The following is a 7,886-nucleotide window of genomic DNA, read 5'->3' as shown; positions in this document are numbered from 1 at the left end:
AGCTACGCTGAACCACGCAGGCACGACTGCGGGCAGAATGTGAGGTGCAATCAGATAGCGCACCTCTGTCGCCGGCTCGTTTGAAAGCCTGCAGCCTGCTGATAGGCAGTTGTCACATCAGCTATCTCCGCTCTGGCTTGCAGGCAGAGTTAAGCTTTTCTTTAAGCCCTCAGGCTAGATAGCATTTGAATTATGCACTTCATCGCACCCCAATTAGCTAGGGATGCATGACAAAAATCATTATCAGAGTTTATTTGAGGAAATACCTTATTTTGCTGCTTGGTTCAGCATATGAAGAAAAAAACACAAACCCTTTTCCTCCCCTGAGAAAAGCTTGTTTCAGAGCAGAGTGAAACTTTGAGCCATGGCAAATCATGCTGCTCCTGCTTATTCACCTGTCTCCCTGAGCTCCATCGGCTGTTTTGGGAGCATTAAGCGTTGCTCAAATAAAAATAAATGGCTTCAGCATGACCACAGAGCTGACCGAGCACATTCCCTGCGGAGGCTGTGCTGTCTGGCTGTTTCCTACTCTCGAGACCCACAGCAGGTGAGTTTTACAGTGTCCCCAGGTAAATGGCCCCTGTGGCGTCCACACCACCTCCCCTCCTCCCTCCCTCACCATTTTGCAATCGCACTCCCAGCTGTAAACGGCAAACTGGATGGATGTTTTTCCCAAGCCCTGTAAATGCCAGCAGCAACAGATGAGCCATGAACGAAGGGAAACGCGCTGTGTGAACACATGGTGTTTTCATGGCCCTGAACGTGAGCAGTGCTTTCTCTGGTGCTGCTCTGCTCCAAAAACCTGCAGGGGCAAAGTTTGAATTACCCCAGGTAATGAGCCTAAACTTGGTTGATGTTGCTATGCATATTTATGACCAGGTTGACAAACACTTTCTGAACCCAGCAGAGCTCCACGCGTTTGCTTTTGAGATGGTTTGCTTTAGTGAAATGCTTCAGTCTAGTTTAAGTAGTATAAGACCTCTCTGGTCTTAAAGTGATTAACTCTTGGGTTAATAAAGAGATTTTATGTTCTTGAAAAATATCACAAAAAGTTCAACTTCTCACATTTGATGCTGCAGCAAGTTGGATTTAGTTCCATTTACTCAGTCGTGATATTAAATCATGTTATAGTTCAGATTTTGACAGGTGCCTGCTGCGTGTTGCTAACTACTATTTGCTGGGGTTTGAGCTCCCCCAGTTCTGGCGGCAGCGGGGCGAGCCTTTCTTCTCTCTCTCCCGACATGCTCAAAAACTGCAAGGTGGCCACATCAGCAAACCCACAACAGGATCAATGCACCGGTATGTACTCAGTTTTGGTTTTCCTGTCTTGTCAAACCCTGCTTGCTTCCCTGGAGACTGAAATGCCGGTGTTATTAATTATTAAAAGACTTCTCTATATAAGGAGTCTGTCTGACTTCAGTGGGACTTGGCTAGCTCGGATACAAAGGCATTAGCTCAACCAGCAACTTAACCATAAACTGAGGTTCATTTTAACCAGGATTGCAATTAGTACCTTGCTGTGCATTTAACTAACTTGAGACTTTCATACCACTATACTATAAAAGTTGAAATTATATCCAAGAACTGTATAAATGGATTACACTATTACCATTATTCATCGCACTGAATGGTTGTATTTTTACTGTCTTGCACCGAATTAGCGTAAATGAATCACAAAACTGAGTGTATTTGGTAAAGATCATAAAGTATCTGATGTTTCCTTAATCAAATTGTACATTTTCATCATCTCATTTGATTTTGTTGTCTGTAGCTTCTCTTGTGCACTATTTCAAGTGTTGCATTCCGCTCAGGGTAACGGGTATCACTGACAGACGTGAGTCGGTCTGGATCATCGCTCAGTACAGTTGTTCCTTGGCCTGACTTGGATTTAGATGTGCACACCATGTCCTTGTCCAAAGATTTATCAATGTTCCCAAGCAAGCGCAGCTCCCAAGCTCACACACAGCTTGGTTTAGTTGCGGCAAGGCACGCTGACTAGGTGCTTCCACAACATCGTAATTCCTGCTGGAGACAAAGGATTAGTTTAACTAAGGAAAGGAGGCTTTTAAATCCTGAGCCACTTGAGGTCCCTTCAGGACCTTGAGGTCCCTTCAGGAACCGATGGGCGGTTTTTCTTGTGCTCCTGCTGTCCTTGCTGGCTCAAAGCTGGGGGAGAGGTGGTTCCTGTCCTGCTGGAGCAGAGCACGTGGGGACGAGCCGTGAACTGGGACAGTGGGCAAGAGGTATCCCGAGTTGCACTGGCCATGGCTCTGGGAGCCTGGAGGCCCAGTCCCTGCTGTTCTGCTTTCAGTGCTTTCTCAGGGGATCCCAGAAAGCAGAGAAAGGGAAAAAGAGTACTCCCCACCATGCTGGGGATGCTTCGGAGGCCCCAGAGGACTGAGTGCGTGTCTCAGAGCACAGACTATCCCCCAGCCCTGGGCTGCTTGATGCCGTGGGACAGCATGTGTCCCAAGGGGTAATTGTGTTATCAGACCCTTCGCTAAAGTCTGGCCAAGCTCCTCGTATCTAGGTCACAGGAACCCACCATGTTGCTCTTCTTGGCAGGGAAGGATGAGGTAAACCAAGGGGGGGGTGTCAAAGTCCTGACACTGACCTTCCTCATACCCATCCTCACAGCGCAGCAGCTCTCCCTGCGGGGCTGATGACACATTTTTAAAACTGCGAAGACAGTTGATTAATGACATACTGGCAGGTATCAGTCACTTGGATCAACTCTGACAACTCTGGAAGCACTGAAATACAACTGTCCAGAACAGTAAGTAAATAAATTACAGCATATATATTAAAAAGAGGCTCTACCGTGGGAATTTAGAGCTAAAGCTGGTGTTTACCATAGACTATGAATACAAAAGCACTCTCTTAAAAAAAAAGAAATTAAAAACTCTTATAAAAAACACAGCACTTGGAAATCAGAAGTATCCTACTAATTTTTGCCAAAACAGCAGACTTCAACTGAGAGCCTAAATATCAACACCTGCCCAGATACTACCTAGATCACTTTGAAACCCAAAATGATTCATGATACTCACTGGGTTGTCAGAGCAATTGACAAACCTGGAAAACATTTAGTAATGAAGAATTCCTAGTCCAGTTTGTTAAAAAAATCAATGACTTCAGATTTTTCAAGGAAAATGACAAGAAAAGCCAAAAATAAGAGCCCATTTTATGTGGTCATCTATTTTTTTTCATCCTGCATAACACTCCCAAAGTCTTACCTGTTGTTTCCTATTTCAAGGGTACTAATGCAGAGATAAATCAAAATTTTGGACAGATCTGGTCAAGGAATAGAAAAAAAATAGCTCAATACCCGCTTTCCCACCTTCCCCAGAGTAAATGCCAAAAATGTCCTATAAATAAGTATAATCCTCAATTGAACTGTAAGCATTTTTGAGTTAGTTATCAAGTCCTTGGCCATTTCATTTGTATTAAACTACAGATGTTTTTCCATATGAGATTTAAGAAACATTTTAACCATAACAGGAAACGAAATCTATAGGTAACAAATAGGGAAATCCATTAACTAACTCTACTGCACAGTCCTCTTGGATTCGACTCTTAATATAACTGTGATTTAATTGGAATGTCCATAATTGCTATAATTAAAAGGCTGGCAGTCACCATAGGAAAAACAGGAGATTTCAGTCCGTTCATTGACATTAGCATGGATCCTTAAAAAAAGCTGTCTTCTCCGGGGCTCTATTTTAGATTGTCATTGATGCAGAGCTGAACCACATACTTTCCCAGCTGGCTCCATTTACAGTAATAGCCGCCTGTCCTCAGCAGAGATTGCTGGGTTTAGAAACATGGTCTAAAACCAACAACACACCCCCGCCCTTCCTCTTCCCTATCCCTGTCAAACCACATGGCCGTGCCCCGAGAACAGCGCGGCTGCTGCTCTGCGGCAGGACAGGGTGATGCCGGCACCATGATCACCCTCCTGCCTCGCTGGGTTTCTTCCAGCCTTCGTCTCTTTCCCTTTATTTTAGGGACGTTAATTTTCATATGGAATAACTGTAACTGTGCTTGTGTGAGCAAAGCCCAGACCTGTCCCACGCGTGCACGCAGCCCTGGGCTCTGCCTCAGGGCATCTTGCTGGAGACTGAAGCCCCCAACTGCCCCGCAGCCCCCAGCATCGCAGCTCAGTGACCTGCAGTACTGCAAGGCTGCCAGGGGACAAAAACCACCACAAAAGCCCCAAAACAGTGAAGAAGAAGAAAATACCATATCTTTTCTCTGTTATAAGTGAGTGTACCATTCAAACACTTTATTAATCAGCACTAATTTGCATATATTGGTATTTTAGCACTCTCCCACAGCTTGTAGGACTGGTTTTCCTTTAGTGGTGGTGGAGGCCCCTGGGGTGACGCAGGTGGTGGCCCTGAGGGCCAGCAGCTCCCCAGGCTGCAGGGGTTGAGCTCCCTTGGCAGGGCTGGGAGCACCCTCCCTGCTCCCAGCAGTGCACACGCTCGCTACAAATTAATATTCTCGCAACAACCACCCTCCCCCATCAGTCTTTGCTAAAAGCATTAATTAAGACTTTAACATTTTTGATCCCATCAATTTTCTGTTCTTTTCTTACTAAATAGATGTACTAGGGGAGTTTGACTAATAACTGCCCGAAGTTTGGGGATAATGAATAAATGAACTTTGCCACCCTCTGGCTAAGCATGAAATTTACTGTGTAGTAACAAATGCAAGAGAGGCAGCTCATATATTAACCAACCTAGTTTTGACACACAAGCTCGGGAGCACATTATTTACTTACTAATTCTAAGTGAGACTAGGCCCCAAAGTGTTTTATGCAGGAACTGAAAAAAAAAATAATGACGTGTTCAGACAGTCTTTTGCATTCTCCATCACAGTGTGGAGCTGCTTGCTCACCCGTCTTCCCTTCAGTGGGTCTCTGGCCCTCTTGCCACGCACAGCAATGCTGTCAGGACTGCATGCTTTATTTTCAGTGGGAATTTTGCCAGAAAAGGCGCATACCAGCAAATAGGTAATTTTGCATTTTACTTGCTAGGTTTTGGCTCTTTGAGGGTCACCTCTGTGCTATAAAACTACTTTTGTTCCATGTATTTTTACGTGTGCATGGCACTAGCATCAGCTCTGCTACACTGTTGTAAAGCCATTCATTTTTGTAGAAATCCATTAACTCACAGTGAATTTATAGCAGTATAACTGTGAGCAAACTATGGCTGATGGCACAGACTGGAAATATTACAAGGAAAAGTGCAAAGTTCTATTGATTTTCTCTCAGGAAAAATCTGTGTTTCCTTATGACTATATTATAGATGACTCAGCTCTGGCCCCTAACAGCCATCACTCACGCTGCCCAGCTTGCCTCTTGCTGGCTTTGTGCAAAGGAGCCGCTGACTGTGCGGTCCCCCAGTGAAGGGACCGGAGACTGTCTCCCCAGGTGCCCAGGGATGCACCCACCCCACCACCGGCACTGCGGGACTTTCTGCCCGGCGCTGCAGGAGACACGCCGCCTTCCCACGCTCTGCAGTCCAAGCACTTACTCCTAATCGATTCTGACAGCAGACACCACGAGGAATGCTGAGATTTATGAAAGAGCAAGATTTGCCACTAGCCTCTGTCCATTAAGGGTACAGCAAAACCTCACTTTGCCCTTTGTAAATACAATCAGCAGAAGTGAGGCAGTTGCCCTTTTCAGAAGAAAGAGCACTCTCAAAGGACAGACGTTTTAGCAAAAGTCCTTAACACACTCGCAAGCAATAAGGCTGAAAATTCTTTACATTTTTCCATCAAAATGTTTCTCATTCCTCTAAGTGCTTTTTAAAGACTAAATAGTGTAGTGAGAGCTGCAGCCGCCTCTTTAGCCAGTTATTTCCCCTGCCCTACACAAATACGGGGCCAAACACAGGCTGTGCATTTTGCAAAAAAGCTGGCCCAAATGTGGAAACCAAAGCCCTGAACCTGGAAGACTCATTCTGCACATTTTTTCAAGGCAGAAATACAGCGAAGGTAACGGTAAAGCCAGGTTATCTGGGCAATCTGCTCCCTTGTTGAAGTTATCCTGTGTGCTGGGAGCAAGTTATCTCTGCATGTGGGCAGGTCTTCACGGGAAAGAAAAGATGCCTACTGCTCCTGTTAGAGGAGATTTTTCATCAAATCCTCAGGTTATTGTTTAGTAGTTCTGAGGTATTATAGAGAATTGGAATATAATAATTGTTATTCCTACTGTGGCACACTTAATTCTGATCTCAGAAAGGATAAAAAAAGTTATTTTTAGTTGCAGATTTAATATTTTTTCACCTTTAATGTCATTAAAGTCTGAAAGACCTTGATAATTCTACTCCTGCCACTGCACACAAAACTTCCAGTTGCTGTGCAGGTAACAGGCTACAATACAAAGGGAAGGACAAACACGAGATGATATATTTTCCTCCCATGTTTTCTGCAAACCACACAGTACGCAATTCAAGACACATAAACGATGAAGCAAAAGTATCAGAGCAAAGAATATGATCTATTTACTAAGAGACCATGCTGAGGTATGGCTGAAGTTGAACTGGACGCATAACTACTCCTAGATAGACACGGTCCACTGCTTCAAGTGTCAGCTATTTATTTAGATAAATTTAGGCAGATTTGCTTCTTCCTCTTGTGGAAAAAATTGTTTTGATTCTCTCCCTTAGAAGGAAGACGAGTCACTGAGAAATATCCCCTGCCCTGCACAAAAAGCAGCAGTGATGGTGTGCGCACCAGAGGACCCACAGTTCAAACCCGGGCAGGTTTCACTTTCATGACCAGCCATTACTCAAAGGCTTAGAGCTCTTGTGACATTACAGGCTCCACACATACCTCTGCATTGAACAACTGTCCTTGAACAAGTTCCCAGACAGGAATGCTGCTATTAATTTAGGCATGGTCCAACATTCAAATATTTTTTTCCACCTGTCTTTCCCTTTCAGGTTATAAAAGATTTGCCCTCTCGTGCACATATGGAAGCCAAGGATCCTGCTCTTCAGTGTCTCACACGCTGATGCGCTTCCAGGCTTGCAACAACCACCTCCCCCGCGTCCTTACAAAGAGCAGTTCTGCTTTTTGTGGGATGATTACGGATTATTCCTCAGTCCACAGGATACTACAGCTGGCATTAAGGGGATGAACATTCTTACAAAGATTTCATCACCTTTGGCTCCCCACGGTGAGTTTACCCCAGTACAAGAGAACTTTCATCACCACAATGCAGTAGCACGTATGACCCACAGATCTGTTCTGGTCTCACGCCTAGTGAGATGCGAGCAGCACAGATCCCTCCCTATTACTGGCAGCCATAGAAAAAGCAAATTCTGACCACTGGAGAAACCGAAAAATCCCTTCCTACCCTCCTTCTAGAAGAGGACTCAGGTTCGCGGTGAGGCAACGGCACGTCCTGCTTTTGCTCCACAGCTGCTGTCCTGCTGGCGCTGTAGCTGGCACTTTACCCTTTCCACAATTAAGGCGCTTTCTAAAATGCTACACAACTGAAAGGATAAGAGTCACAGTCAGACACAGGAAATTTCAAAGTACTTCACTAAATTCAGCTAAAAAAGGTCGTGTTTCTTTACCAAGTCATCCTATTATCTCACTTAAAACCAAGGAATTTTGGAACAGAAAAATAACTGCTGTATTTACTGTAAAAAAGCCTTTTGCTTCATTAGAGGAAAGTTCACTTGGTAAGACAAGTGACACAATTATGTAATCTTAAAAATCGGAATATATTTTAAACAAATATTGGAACCAGGTCTGGGGACTACAACATTCCAGGTTGATGCATTTTTATTTTCCACTGGTTGATTCATCTTTTTGCAAAGAGGCTGGAGAAAACCAAACCAACCTACCTTGAATGCTCCACACTG

Source organism: Chroicocephalus ridibundus, chromosome 4, assembly GCF_963924245.1.
Source record: "Chroicocephalus ridibundus chromosome 4, bChrRid1.1, whole genome shotgun sequence".
Classification (NCBI taxonomy): domain Eukaryota; kingdom Metazoa; phylum Chordata; class Aves; order Charadriiformes; family Laridae; genus Chroicocephalus; species Chroicocephalus ridibundus.
This window is presented reverse-complemented; position numbering follows the sequence as displayed.